The sequence below is a fragment of the Hippoglossus stenolepis genome, chromosome 4 (genome assembly GCF_022539355.2).
Source record: "Hippoglossus stenolepis isolate QCI-W04-F060 chromosome 4, HSTE1.2, whole genome shotgun sequence".
In the NCBI taxonomy this organism is placed as follows: Eukaryota; Metazoa; Chordata; class Actinopteri; order Pleuronectiformes; family Pleuronectidae; genus Hippoglossus; species Hippoglossus stenolepis.
In genome coordinates, this window is record NC_061486.1 from 9165117 (window position 1) to 9180276 (window position 15160).

Below are 15160 nucleotides of genomic sequence, written 5' to 3' on the forward strand. Positions count from 1 at the left end.
TTTGAACTCAGAAATAAGGAAAGTGCAAGCTAAACTGAATGTTTTATATCAGCAACTTTTTGTTGTTCAACCAAGATTTGAAGGAAAACTGCATTGATATAGCACATGTTGACAGGTTTGTACTGCGTGTGGAAGCTAGCTGTCAGATAGATTACCCTATATGATGCCACTTGAGTCATCATCCATTAAACAGACTGTAAATAAAAAGGTGTGATCTGTCGGTGTGCAGTTACTAAGAAGTGAGTTCAGCGGACCTCTGCTCGTCATCTCTGCTTGAGGCTAATTGCTCCAGGCCACATTAGTTACTACTAACATTCAAGGCTGGTGAAGAATAAAGTCATAATTATAGGTTATGTGTCATTTTAATGGAGAATATTAGAAGATCGGCCTGTCGCCTGGTTTAAATACAAAATGTGGAGCATCTTTTAAAGATAAACTTGAGTGCAGGTCTCACAAATAACGAAATCGTACATCTTTTGTCACATCAGCACTACATTACTGTAACTTCCAGAAATATATTGTGCAAGAAACTGTCTAGAACAACACAGACGTGGATGAACGTGGAGGAAATGTTTGGTAGTGGTGGACTGCAAGGATAAATTAAATCACAACTTCATTCTCGTCCTCAATCTCAACATTCTGGCAATTTCATCAAGGCCTTGACAAGGTTTATTCAGTCAGCAGCTGGTATTTACGTGTTACGTATAGATGCAGCATGTGAATGAGGGCAGCATATGTCCAAGTGTAGTATCAGTGCTGTGTATGTGAAGGGGTTGTAGTGCTGGTCCAATTAGTGTGGGGAGTGGGAGTGGACAAGGGTGAATGTAGGACACCAGAACACACTGTTCAGCCTTCAGGGGCTGTTTCAAACAAACTGTGCCGGTGCCCACTTGACCGAGAATGTCTTACAAGGGAAGATTATTTCCACTCATTGATCTCTGCAGAATCTAAGGCAAACAGACAACTCAAAAGAAGGGAAGACAGTTTGAGCTGATCATGAAAACAGTTTGATTGGCGTGTAGCTTGAAGCGCAACTTGTGATGTGTGAATATGAGAGCTTAATCCTGTGATAAGCATAGATTTTCTAAAATAAATCGGTTGCTGTGGAGATTCAGAGTCAGGCATTCAACTCCAGAAAGAGAAAAAACTGGACTGTTATAAATTCAGGGATGGAGAATAAAACTTGGAGCTAATCAGATCCCAGCGAGTTCAGCTAAATGCCAATGAAATGAGTTGTTATGAAACATTTGAATGAGAGTAACAAAAGTTTGAATCATTATTATTAAAATAAGTACGGGGATTTTGAAATGTGAAATGTGACAAGCTGTTTGGCTCTAAATGGACGCAATCAGGAACTCTGATTGCCAAAGTGAGCTGGAAAATGTTGTAACAGAAAAAAGGTCATAACACAAAGCACTGTTTTTTGTTTGAGCAATATATTCAAAGTCACTTTTAATTTAAAATATCTTTGAGGTCATCAAAAAACATTCCGTATGATTTTTTTTTATGCTAGACCAAACTCTAATAGCCTCATGACCATCTTCTGTTTGGAAATATTGGCTGTGTAAATACTGAAAGGATAAGTCTCCTGACATTCTTTTTCGTACTGCACCAATACAATGAAAAGATAATGTATTTTCTGTGTCGGCAAAAATTGATGTAGTTAATTCTTCTGTGCTTTACTGCTTCATTTTCTCTAAAACCATTTGAAAACATATCGAGTCACACTGTTGTTCTGGGTGACATTAATTGCATGAGCACGGGCACTGCAGTTTGATTTAATTCAATTACACATACACTGGTCCGATGCTGTAAATCATCTGTTGTCACAAATGAGCCATTTAACACTGGTGACGTAATATTTTAGCCATATTCTGAACAGTGATCAGGGACTGGAGCCACACTACCAAGGTCCTGCTGATGCCCCCGCCCAACCAATCACAAGTCATCCTCAGCTGTCAATCATGATGTCACTTCCCAGAGACTCCCTTAAACCCATGACAGAAACCGTCTCTGGTAAAAAAAAATATACAAAATACAGATACATTATTTTTTTTACTTTGGACCATTCCTCATTCCTCAATTTGGCTTCACTTTTGGAGAACTGTCATGTCATCCATCTTTATGTACCTTGATTGTTTTACTCCTGAACAGTGCCCACGTGTCTTGACGTGATGTTATTTTGTCTTTTTTAAATAATACAACTATATACTGATGATAGATAGATAGACAGACAGACAGACAGACAGACAGACAGACAGACAGATAGACAGATAGATAGATAGATAGATAGATAGATAGATAGATAGATAGATAGATAGATAGATAGATAGATAGATAGATAGATAGATAGATAATTATACATCTAGCCCATATGGCACAATGTTCGCATTTAATATTCAGTTTAGATCTGTCTTGGCTCTCATCAATCCCCGGGGGAAACATCTGACTCTTTACTACAAAATGCTACTAAACGCTCGATTATGTTCCTGCAGTTAGTCGTCACATTTGTCAAGGCTATTTTAATCTGGACAGGTAATGTGTGCAGCGTCTTCATTGAAAACAGTTGCCTGCTGCAGATGTAAATTGGGCTATAAAACAAAAGCAGCCAAAAGATGTTAAAATGCAGTGTGCAGGCTGAAGGCAGAGTTGAGTGATGATTCTCTGACTCACATTACACAGTCACTTGATCCGCTTAACTTTAAATAGTGTTATTTATGTCTCCGGCATCTGATTACACAACTCATTAGGTTAGAAAGCAACTAGGTGCTTGTGTCAGGACAAACAAAGATTGGAGATTTTTGTCTTTGTGCAAACTCAGAATTAAGAGAGCTAAAATGTGAAATCCCCCTAAAAGGGTTGAATAATCCTTTTCTGGGTGAGCGGCTCTAGTCTTTCTCCAAACATGCAGGTAAAATCCTCTCAACGGTTTTAGCCAGGATTTGTAGATATTCAGTGTATCCCGCACACCTGGGTGAGTGCAAAAAAAAGAAGAAGAGCTGGTCACCCAAGAGAAAATGTATTTAGTGTCATCTGTGCTCAACCACTTCGGATTCTGAAAGCTTCTGAAGATTCGCTCTGAAAGTTCAGTCTAGTTGAGTCTAAAACTGTTTAAGAGAGGAGCCATTATCCATTATTTTCTTCCTTTTAGAGCAACGGTACTTATTTGGGATCGTGTCATCGTCTGTATTTGGATCTCTCATTGTCGTGTCTTGAATAAATAGCTTGAAAAGTGAAAAAGGCCAGCATCACCTTGTCCCACTTTATCTTAACTTATTTGTCAAGCTGTCCATCATCCTTTCAACAGGGGGTTACTTGTTAATGATTAATGCGGCACCTCTTAATGTGATGGATGAATCCCCTGCTGCATGATGGGATGGGGGGGGGGGAGTCACCCACCCCTCTCCTACCACTCACCACCACTCTCCACGTAAGGGAGACACACGCCTTGTGTCCATCGATGGAAGGAACAAAGACACATTCAATTTAAGCCCCATCAATAATGTACACATGGGGAAGCCTTTTGCTGAAGCAGCGCCGTAAAAGCCTGGGCACTGTTGTGGTGAAGCGATGGTTTTCAGTATCTACAGATCTGTACACTGAGTCATGTATGGCATCATTGTTTTATTTAGTGTTGCATTGCCGAGTCATTGTGATGTTTGAGACTCCTCTTGAGTTGCTTTCGTGTCTCTGGAGGATGCGGCCCATGCAGGTGCTGCATGGGGAATATGTCACCGGGAAGATAAGAAGAATGCCATCGTTTTTTTGATTTATCACCCATGTCATATATTTGCACGCGCTGTCTATAAAAAGGAAATATGGTTGCCTCAAGTAGACGGCACACTGAGGAAGGACTGTGAATAAAATGTGACATTTTGAAGGTTCGTTTTATTTTTATATTTATATAAAACACTTAAAAGACACAGCGTGATAAGAGACAGGAGGAGGCGGTAAAAGAAGCAAAGAAATGCAGCAATCACTAGGATATCTAATAAAGTAAATCCACAGAAAGGTTATCAAAATAAGTCTTAGACATGACTAAAGAAGATATAATCTCTGATTTGGACTTTACAGAGTAAAGGAGTGTAAAGGCCTTTATGCCAGCAGGGCCAGAGAAGCCTCATGTGGGGATCTCAAGCCTTACACAATATCTAATGGGTAGTGTGAAGGTCAGGGTCATAACTTGGGGATTTGCTCAAATGTGCTTTTAAAGTAATCAATATCTATCCTAAAATGGAAAGAGAGACGGCAACAATGGTGCACTTGTTGGGCATGATCCGTATCGTTTTTTGAAAGTTGCTGTGATATAAATGGGATGTAACAGAGGGAGCATTTTGGAAGTTTTTAGCAGAATCATAGCAGAGTATAAATCTTTGAACGTGCAAAGAGAGCTGCAGAGATTTCAACGAGGCTGTACTTACACACAGCAGTGCTTTGAGGTAAATAACACCCACATGCCAACACGGGATAATGCTAACATGCTGAGGTTCAGTCAACACAATGATGTCTTTGTTCACCATCGTAGTTTAGATACAACAGAGAATGAGAACAATTTCTGGGATGAATTCATTTAACATGTCATTTTCTTTTTGCTTCCCTACATGGAGGTGGCTGGGTTTATGGCCCATGCTGCAGTCAGCCACCAGGGGGCGATCCAGTTGATTTTGTGTCATTTTTGGGGAGCTGTCATGTCGTCCATCTTTCTCCACAGTCTATGGTCTGGAACAAAGTAGGGAAGCAACCGACTGACTCCATTCCTTGAGCGGAGACGGTATAATGTGACGTGGGTCCAAGCTGTCTGGCATTTGAGGCAATCGTACTCTTGTTACCTACAACTTGTTTATATTAAACTCAATTACATTCAAACATTCAATTTTGAAGGTCATAAAGACAGTGAGGGGAGGTTCCGTCTGCGTTTCCCTCACATGCAGTTGTATCCTCTCCATTACAGTCGAAGGTAAGATTATCTCTTTGAATCAAGTGGCCCCGGGGAAACATATTGCAGGAGAGGGGCACCACGCAGAGCCCATTTCTTTAACCGGAGAGGATCTACAATTCTCATTACCAACGGAGAAAGTGTAACTGCTTTAAAGCTGCAGTTCAGCGTTTGGGGGAGAATAATATCAGGGAGGATCACGTGATCAGTGGAGTCAAAAGCCACAGTCAGGTTTAAAAGGATGGGAAAAGTGTTTTTCTTAGAAAACACAGCCATTGAGTGCTTTCAGTTTTAAAAGCCAGACCCAAACTCCTCAAAAAGATTATTTCTATTCCTGAATGCAATCAGCTGATTAGTAATTAACTTTTCAAGGACTGTGGGTGAAGCTCCCCCATGAATGAATGCTGTGTGGTGGTCATATTGAGCTGGATTCAGAACCAGATAATAGTCATCCTGTCGGCCGAAAAGCACCCGGACTTGTTCACTATTCGTAATTTCCACACTGCTACAAAAAAAACAAACATGAAATAAATTAAGAAAAATCCTTGGATGTTGTTGTTGTTGCCAGTTGGAACACAAACACCGGTCACACCTGTTCACACAAAGGAATCCATCACTCATTCAGCCCTTGTTTTAACCTGACACCGACGTGACGCACAGAGGGCAAGAGGACACAGAGCACTAACACAAACAACCGTATCCCCTCATACAATACAAATGCCCTTCCACACCGCCGGCGGAGATGGGCAGTTTTACCCCCAATCCATCTGTGGTCATTGGGGAGCCAGTGGGGATCATGGTTCATAATTCATAGAAGGAGCCAGACATCCAGAGAGAGAGAGACAACCCCAGGCTGAAGGGAGGGGGCTTGCCTGGATGAACCAACCCTTTTCATTATGCATTGGCTCTCTGACTGCGGGTCTCTGAAAAAGCGAAAGCTGAATGCTCTGTGATTTTATTTTAGAGAGTCGTGAATGTGTGTTATTAGCGTAGTCAGACGTGCACACCCAGTCACGCTCTCCAGAGCTGGCATGCAGGAGGATATACAGAATGTACAATAATTGCATACATTCCTATGTGAAGTAGGCTCCACTCTGTGTTTGCATAGGTCAGTGATTAAGCGGGATGAGCTGGAGAGCTCCTGGGATGTAAAGCAGTGGCAAACACAACGGCACTAAAGGTTTAGACAAATCCCCCCCGGTGAAGTCAGACTCCCACTACTCACTACAGAGCCGCATTCCCGAGAGTTAAGAGTGATGACAAATGCTAATGGGATGCCGGAGCCAGAATTAAATTACTCTATTTTCACTAAAGTCGTGTCTTAGGTAAAGTTATTATTGTTTTACATGGTATTGTTGTCTCTAATGTCCCATAAGATTGCAACGTTTTATGCTGCGGAGGTGAAGTAAAAGACACGCTTCCTCTACAGTGGACCATAGAGTTGAATTAAATTGTAATGTATTTTCTTTCTTCACACAGACAGTACACTTTAGGCAGTAGAATAGCAAGAGCAATAAACTCCAACCAGAAACTGACAGGTCACGACACAGAGCCGAGTATCTCTTTGGTTTTGGGCGATGTTATTGCAATGAAAGTTTTGGGTCCAGGCTGTTTTCAGATTTGGTGATTTAATCACAACATCTTTTTCTCCTTCTGTCTCTGACTGTGCCAGCTATTATTCTGTGTGCATCGTGTGCACAATGCCAAGTATGTGGGAACAGTATTAAGCTGTTTCTAGACTTGCTTTTCACATATGAGGAACGCAGCAGGAGATTGTCGGCATCAACAGGAAAACTCATGGTACATTCAGGCAAGGAGTGGTGTCTGGGTGGAGCAGTAAATGGAAATGGAGCTGCGGAAACACCATGTTTTTGTTTACAGTACAGAAACATTGTCTATATACGCCTACTCACTCGCTTTGAATTTTACAGAGATGTTTCTGCTTTATTCTCACGTAGGGCTCACTCAAACAGTTTCTGGATATTTTAGGCGCTGGCAGGAAGGGAGGAAATGTGTGGAGCAACCGACTTGGACATAAATGCCTTCTCTCATACAGTCCCTCCAAAAAGATTCAGGAAAAACCAGCTTTACTGAAATATGATGAAATAGTAATTATATAATAATAATATAGCTTTAGGTCTTGGGTTACATTTAAGTCTTCATTGTGGTTATTTGAGTTGGGTCAATCATTTTTATATTACCAATGGTCCAAAATGGCTGTAAGTTACATTTATCATCCAACTCTGCGGTTCCCCTCAGCTCTTTGCAGCGTTTTAACGTCTTTCAGCTCATTAGCTTGGTCTTGTCAATGACAGCTTTACTGTTTCCTTTAGAAAAACCTTTTAAAAGCGCCTGTAAAATACCTGCCCAGCAGCTACAGCTAGTTAGCGACTACCTGCGGAACGTAGTGAGGCATTTAGCAGCTAAAGAGACCGAAATTTCCCCCAGGAGTAGGTAGAGACTAAAAACAGACCCTAAGGGAGAGTAAACATATATAACAACAAAAAGATCATAAGTCAGTGTTGTGTTTGCAGCGTATTGCACTATTCCCCTGAATGGCCCAAACAAATCAATTATTACCCATTTACAGACCAACGCTGTCTCCGTTTCCTGCATGTGCAGACCCCGCAGTCTCCCGACTAGAAGACTTCATCTCGAGTGTCCCGAACCAAGACTCTGACAGCTACAGGGGCCCCACTCACTTTCCACTTTGACCTCCATGTGCGAGAGGTAGAGGCGATGCGTTCAATCAAGCTGCGTCTATGTGTGACAACGATGAAGTCATGACCAGCAGAAATAAGCGGGGGAAAAAATCACATTTCCATTACTCTGGATTGTTTGCTTGTCCAGCAATAACACCGTACCAAACTCCCCTCACACACATTAAAATGTTTGGTTCCACCTTTAGTCTATAGAGCAGAATGATGAATTACTTGGCACGCTCTTAATTTGTCTCCTCTGTCTTCATCAGCATTTTTTTAAACCATCCTCTCATTTTTCTCCCTGATAGAGGGTGAAGGAGTGATTCCTCACTTTAAGGTGCGAACATGACTTTCCTTTTACCCATTCTTCTTCCTCCTCCGGCAGCATCCGTCTCCCTGTCTTATTTCCTCTTTCGTGAAGTTTCAGTATAGTTTGAAACATTCAAAAAGGACCTATTCACACATTCCAATGGTGACGCATCCTTTGTTTGACGTTTTCTTTCTTAATACACCAACACAACTTCTACTCCTCCTTCAAACGGCATGTGTGCATCGTAATTATGCACAGATTCAAATGCATGTATATAGAATTAGAGAAATACAATTGCCTTTGTTTGCTGTTTATTTCCCCTCGTTTCATCTTTCTCGTATGTACAGTACGTGTGTTCTCCTGTGGGTGCACGTGCATTTCATTTTTTGCACGAGTAAACACTGGCAGTGAGTTGAACATAGCCTCTTTGAAGTCACTGTTGACTTCACTGAGAGAAATTATTGCAGGTTGCATTGCGTCTTTGTGTGCGCAAGCGTGTGGCAGAACATTTTCGAACATTTCCTCTGCTGGTAAGTAGAATTTTTGAATGGCAGCAGTGGTTACATGAGTAGGAGCATATTCCTGAAATGTCTGTATAGTTTGAAACCTTTCTGGCTCCGGAGCCACATGAAAACCTGCATAATGCGACTAAGTGCCTGTGCAGTGCTAAAATACTTTCCCATAATGAATGTTTTGTCCATGTATGATAACACTTTACATGAATACAGTTGTACAAATAATACTCGCTGATGCACTGATTACAGCAGCACTGTACGTCCACAGTCTAATGCACCACATCTCGCTGAAATTTCCATCTCTTGCTGCCATTAATCTGTTTCATTCATAAATAATCACTTCCTCCTTTTACCGCTGCCATAATGCACGATGTGCAAGCAGCACTTATCATAAAATCTATACACTGTTATGATGGCTGTAACGTAAACTACAGAGAAAGAGAGATACTCATATGGTTAGCACTGCAGGAAGTCATAAATAAACACTATAGCAACTTCGATTTATTAAAATAAAATGTAGTCTATTTTTCATTTTAACATAGTCGATATTCATATTGTAAGAAGACAGTGTGTGAGAATCCTTTCTGTTTGCGAAACCTGACTCAGTAACAAAATAATCTACACTTCATGAATCCTATTTCCGGTGTCATTTTCTTATTCAGCTCATGCTCATTCTGCTGTGAACCTCATAAACAATCTCCCTTTTGCATGTTTATACGAGGACTGTTTTAGATATTTAACTGCAGGCAATACCGTTAAGCATGTGCTTCAATACCTCCTGTTCCTCACCCTTTCAGAAATGCTGCAACAGAGCAGAGAGTCCCTGTGGGAGTTTGTGTGGAGGGAACCCAAAACACAGCAGCTTCGGTGCACAGAGAGCTGCTCCCATGACACATTTGTATTGGAGAAGGGGATTTATCCTGTTTTGGGGGAGGCAAGATCTGAGATCTCAGCATCTGCTCTCCAGCTTGGTACTGTGAGTGCTGGAGGCAAGGCACATCACCACCGTTTGATTAAAGATTTATACCCTTTCAGACGTGTTTTCTCTCATTTTTTTGCAAACCGAATCTCCTGCGTCGGCTGAGAGCTGTTTAAGGTGAGGGAGTGGCCTCTGTCTCTGTTGTTTTGCTGCTTTTTTCAGCATCTGGGATCCCAAACAAGAGAGATGTGGATTTTTAATAAATATATTCACTTTGACTGAGTTAAATATGCAGCAATAAAAGGATGCAATGGGGGTTATATTAGATTTATATGTTCTCATATTGAAACGGTGCAAAAATCATTAGGTTTTTTTAAAATTCTATTGATTTTCAGCTTTGGATTATCTCCAGTTATGCATGACTGGACTGGAGCTGAACTTCATTCATTCTCTATTCTAAACAAATGTTGAAAACCCTCCATTCACCAGATTTACATTTGAATTGGGGATGGCTCGGCACTGTCTGTAAGGCACAGTCCACTATTGTGGCTGATGTACTTGTGGATTTTCCCCTGACAAATTCATTTAATAAACATAAACTTTTAATCCAGGCATGTTTATGTGAAAAACATCCCAAAGCACAATATTGCATTCAGAGAGACGGCAGTGCATTTGAAAGCAAATTGATGAGAGGGGAGTAATATGACCCCCAACAGGCAAAACCCTCAACCATTAAAGGTACATTTGAGGATGCAGCTTGAATTCGTGGCTCCATTTTGTTGTTTATTTGTCTGATTACCTCGGATAACAGACCACAGAGAGGTCAGCTGATGGAACATCCATTATTCAGTGTAGCAGTGATACAGGTTAATAAGACAACATCGTAATTGTCAAATGTTTTAGTGTGTGTCCTTCACACTTCAAGAGAAGATACCTCTTCCTCAATGAACAAGGATGTTTGAAATTAAAGCCTGCAATTTACACTTTGGATATGTTGTAACGATGGCGTACAAGGGAAGAAGTACAGGTGTCAAAGACTAACAAAATAACAACAGATGTAAAATAAATACAGCCAGGGGGTGCTATACACTCACTACGCAAGCTGTGTCAAGAAAATAATAGTGTCAATGTTTATAACTTTGATCTGAGGATGAATTGGAACCATGGAGTATAAAAAACATAATGACAGTAAATTATAGGGGCCGAAATCAGGTGTGTTCTCTATTCTCCAAGTCGGAAGTCAGCAAATAACAGTTGTGTGAAATTGGTGTGTGAACTTCTTCCTTGGAGATGTGTCTGCTAACGCGAGTGTGTTCATAGAATGCTTGTGCGCACAATAAAACTTGTGTTTCCCAGAAGCAACCTCTGTGGGGACCAGTTCAGACAATATATGGGCAGGATGGCAGGAAGTCAAGGTTTAGTTACAATTACCTCTGGACTAATGTAAGATGGAAAGTAATGGATTGACATTGACTAGTGATGAAATATTCATTTGAAATTGAATTGGTATATTGGGAAATATTGCTTGATGGTTATATTCCCTAAACATTTGATTTCTTTCCCTGCATTTACTAAAGCTGCTTTCAGACACGGACTGAACTCAGGACATTTTCCTGAAAGCTTCCAGAGTGTGATAACGTAAATGTCCGAGTCAGATGCTCTGGACATTTTCCCAAACTTTTCCTGCCGCAGATTTATGTGAAAGCTGATTACATAAAATATCAGGACCCAATTTTCTGGACACCTTCATATCTGACAACATCTATATGTGGGCCCAGTGCATTCTACATAATTAGCCGTGATGTGTTTTGAAAATGGGGGCCTGACTCTTTTCATTTTCCATTAGTTGTCCTGCTGCTGATTTCACCACAATCGTCCCTATTTTATTATTTGAAATGTACATAAATATAAGGACACAGAAAAATAAGGGAATTCTGTGGGAAATGTAGGGAGACATTTGCAGTGGTAAAATAAAAGGACACATATTGAGTTAAGAGAAAATGGATTACAAATGACCTCCTAGAGAGCATTAAACATCGCAGTGTGATGATATATGAGAGGTGTAATTTCGCTTTAAAGGATGCTGGTTCACATGCACCTGAGTGGGCTGTTTTCCACCGAGGCTGTCAGTCTGCCTGTGCCCTGCAGCCTTGGACAACACCACTGACTTTTAATTGGTCTCTGTCAGAGAATCAAAATGCAAAGCCTTCTCTCAGCCCTTTAATTCTCCACTGGTTTGCTGGAGTAAAAGCTTTGGGAAGTTCCTCCTTTTTCATAAAGTCGTACGATGTAAATGAGAAGGTGCAGGAGGAGTGTGTCACCCGAAGATTTCCAAATTAGCTGAAAAACTGATTTAGCCAAAGTGTTTTGGAGCAATGTCAAGTCAATCTCTTTAATCAGATGTTTTATTTTTGTATTTGTTCATCAATATTTCCTCAAAGAGCAATACAGGCAGCCATGAGAAAAATAATAATAAAGTGAGAAATAAAGATTTATGAGATGAAATATTAAAAGCAGTTGTTTCAGAAGGCTTCGGGGTTACCTCAGGCTGATGGCGCTCATTTTCTTACAAAATGTGTTGTTTGCAGTCGACTAATCACAAGTGAGTGAGTGAGAGATGAATGTGGAAGCAGCGGCCGGTGATTCATTACCGAGGAAACTTGATGGACCCGCTCACAAGCACTTCATTGTTGCTCTGAGGCCTCTGGAAATAGAGGTCTCCTCTCTGAATTGGAGAGGGTACCGGCTGTCAGGATTCAGGGAAGGCTGGGGAGGCGACCTCTGACCCCAGTGTGTGGAATGTGCTCAGTGTCGGCAAGGACGACTGGCTTGGAGGGAGAGAAAGAGCCAGAAGGCCGTGTGGGGGCCTCAGCAGCTAAAACGTCCCTGGAAGCAGAGATACCACCGTGAGGGTCGTTTACAGGAGATGACAACATGGCATTCAATGAAACTGTGATTGGTTTTAACCTGTCTTATTTTGGTAGTTTTGGTCTTACTTTAACACAAAAATGGAATTCAGCGTAAGGAGAAACATGAACCTTGAGATGGTCAAACAAATGTAAACCAACAACCGCTTTCACACAGATGAATTAACATCCTTGTACGTGACAATAAAGGTGAACAAACCTTGATTTTGTGTTACATTGGAAAATTACATGTATGTGGTTAATCGTGATCCAGAATGTGGCTCTGCAGAATATGAAAGATGTTTGCTGTAGGTAATTTGAGCGATACGTTTTGAAAGAGCCTCTGCAGATGTGTAGGATGGAATAATGTACTTATCCAGTGTTGAACCAGTAATGGAGTTTAACTGGGTCATATTTTCATATTTTGAGTATTTTCATGTTTCACCAAGCCTCATGGTAGAACAGTTATTACAGTCGCAGCAGCTGCTTCTCGGCAGTGGAATTGTGTTTTAGCTAATTTCCTCGTTGTGGGTACAAAAAATCTTATCTTATCTCATCTCATCTTATCTTATCTTATCTTATCTTATATCCAACATTGATATCATGCAGTAACCGGAGGGCTCCAGTAGGGGGAGCCCTGAGCTGTTGATTTAAGGGACACCTTAATTCCTCCTTACTGTCGAGAAACCATAGACTGTGCGTGAAACACTTGGCTGAAGAAGAGTTTGTGTATTTCTACTGTGTCCCTTCATAAGAGTGCTTCGTGTTTGAGAATGTGTAAGTTGAATGAGTAGAACAAGATATTTAACAGCCAATACAAGTATTATACTAGTATAAGCTAGTTAATTTAAGCTAACAGCTTGCCTAGTGTAAGCTAGTTAACTTAAGCTAACACCTTGCCATGCTATACGCTAGTTAACTTAAGCTAACACCTTGCCTAGTGTAAGCTAGTTAACTTAAGCTAACACCTTGCCATGCTATAAGCTAGTTAACTTAAGCTAACACCTTGCCATGCTATAAGCTAGTTAACTTAAGCTAACACCTTGCCTAGTGTAAGCTAGTTAACTTAAGCTAACACCTTGCCATGCTATAAGCTAGTTAACTTAAGCTAACACCTTGCCATGCTATAAGCTAGTTAACTTAAGCTAACACCTTGCCACGCTATAAACTAGTTTAAGCTAGAAAGGAGGAAGTAAGGTGTCCCTTTGGTATACATATTTATGTATATAATTTATTTTATTGGTGTAAAACTGGGGATTAGTTCTAAGATCTTCAGTAATGTTGCAGGCCTCCAGTCGGCAACGAGTTAGACATTTTGGCAAATATGCTGTTTTGCCCAGACTTAGAGTGGATTACTGTTAACATGTTCATGTCTGTCCGTTCCATAGACTCTATATAAAGATGGATGACTTGTGTCCACTTCCTCCCACAATCCTGAAAAAAAGCTCAAATATTCTGGATACGAACGTCTTGGGCATTTGGAGACAGAGGCATTAATGATCGGGGATGGCGCCACAGCAGCGAGGTCCTGCTGATACATCTGCTTGTCCAATTGTGAGTCCGTCTCAGTCGTCAATCATGACGTTTCACCCCGTTTTTATAGCAGATAACTAACAAACAACATAAATAACTGACAAGAACCAAAGTTAAGGGAAAACTGAACTCTTTGACATACATCAGTGTGATTACAACTAACTAAAATGGCCGAGATCATCTTTGAGAATTTCTTTGGGGGGGTACTTTTTATTTTTGTCCATGTCCCATTCACTAACATGGAGTAAGCAGGATTTATGACCTACATTGAAGCCATCCAGCAGGCGGCGATTAAGATGCTTTATCTTTTTGGGAGCTGTCATATCGTCCATCTTTATCGTCTATGGTCCATTATCCTGTTGTCCTCTGTTCACACATGAGATCTCATCTAACTCTCAGCTGGGTAGTAAATAACCACACTGTATTTCACAAAATGTCAAACTGCATTTTTAATACTCAAAGATTTAGTCTTTTCCTGTGCATACAGAGACATTTCGGTCCACATCTTTACAGTGTACAGTCTCTAACACTGCTTCCCCCCCGTATTACAAATACAGACCATGGCTTACCTTTGTTATTCTGGGGTATATCTCACATAAGATATTACAAAGAGCAGAGGCACTTGCAGGTCTGTTCGGGCCATTATGCTGTTCACGTATTAGACCAGATTAGTGGTTTGTTGTCGTGGTGGAAGTTGCCAAGGCTGCTGGAAGATGAATGAAATGTGGCTTGTTTTTGCAGGAGAGGGACACCGATATACAAAAAAAGAAGGAGACTTTAAAGAGGTTGTCCTATTAAAGGAAGCGATAGGCAGTCCTTCTCATTATCAACCCATACAGGCACCCGACGTGAAAACAGGGTTGACGCTGGTGAGTAATTGCATTACCCCTCACCTCTATCTCCCCTATGCATTGCAACAGTTTGCATTAAGAGTGCCAATATCCCCATATTAGCCGAGTGAAAGAACATTTCAATATGACACGCACATACTTAAAAGAAAATACTGGTATTGAAATTAGAATGACAAATAGTCTTCTCTATCTTATAGTTTCAGATGAATATTCAATTAGACAACAATATAATCTACAACCACACTGCCATTTCACTTACACTGCCACACTCAGTGTGGCAGTGTAAGTGAAATGCTGGTTTGCAATAAATGCTATTGTCACAATGATAATATTAAAATGCAAATATAATATTTACAATGTTCACTGTTTCAGTTTAGCATGTTTGCAGTTTTGTGGGGCCATATATGTGAAGTGGTGCTTTATGCTAAATACACTCACGATGATAAAGCTAAGTTTCTTATAATATTTAAGTCCACAGTTCCTGGATG

General features: G+C 40.7%; 1 long non-coding RNA gene across 1 annotated transcript; it reads left to right on the forward strand.

Moving 5' to 3' along the window:
- The first annotated feature begins 12974 nt into the window (after window positions 1-12974).
- LOC118106492 lies at window positions 12975-14673 on the forward strand. Its single transcript, XR_004695212.2, has 3 exons — window positions 12975-13065; window positions 13677-13842; window positions 14563-14673. It is a non-coding gene; the product is annotated as an uncharacterized LOC118106492 (long non-coding RNA).
- Window positions 14674-15160: the final 487 nt, after the last annotated feature.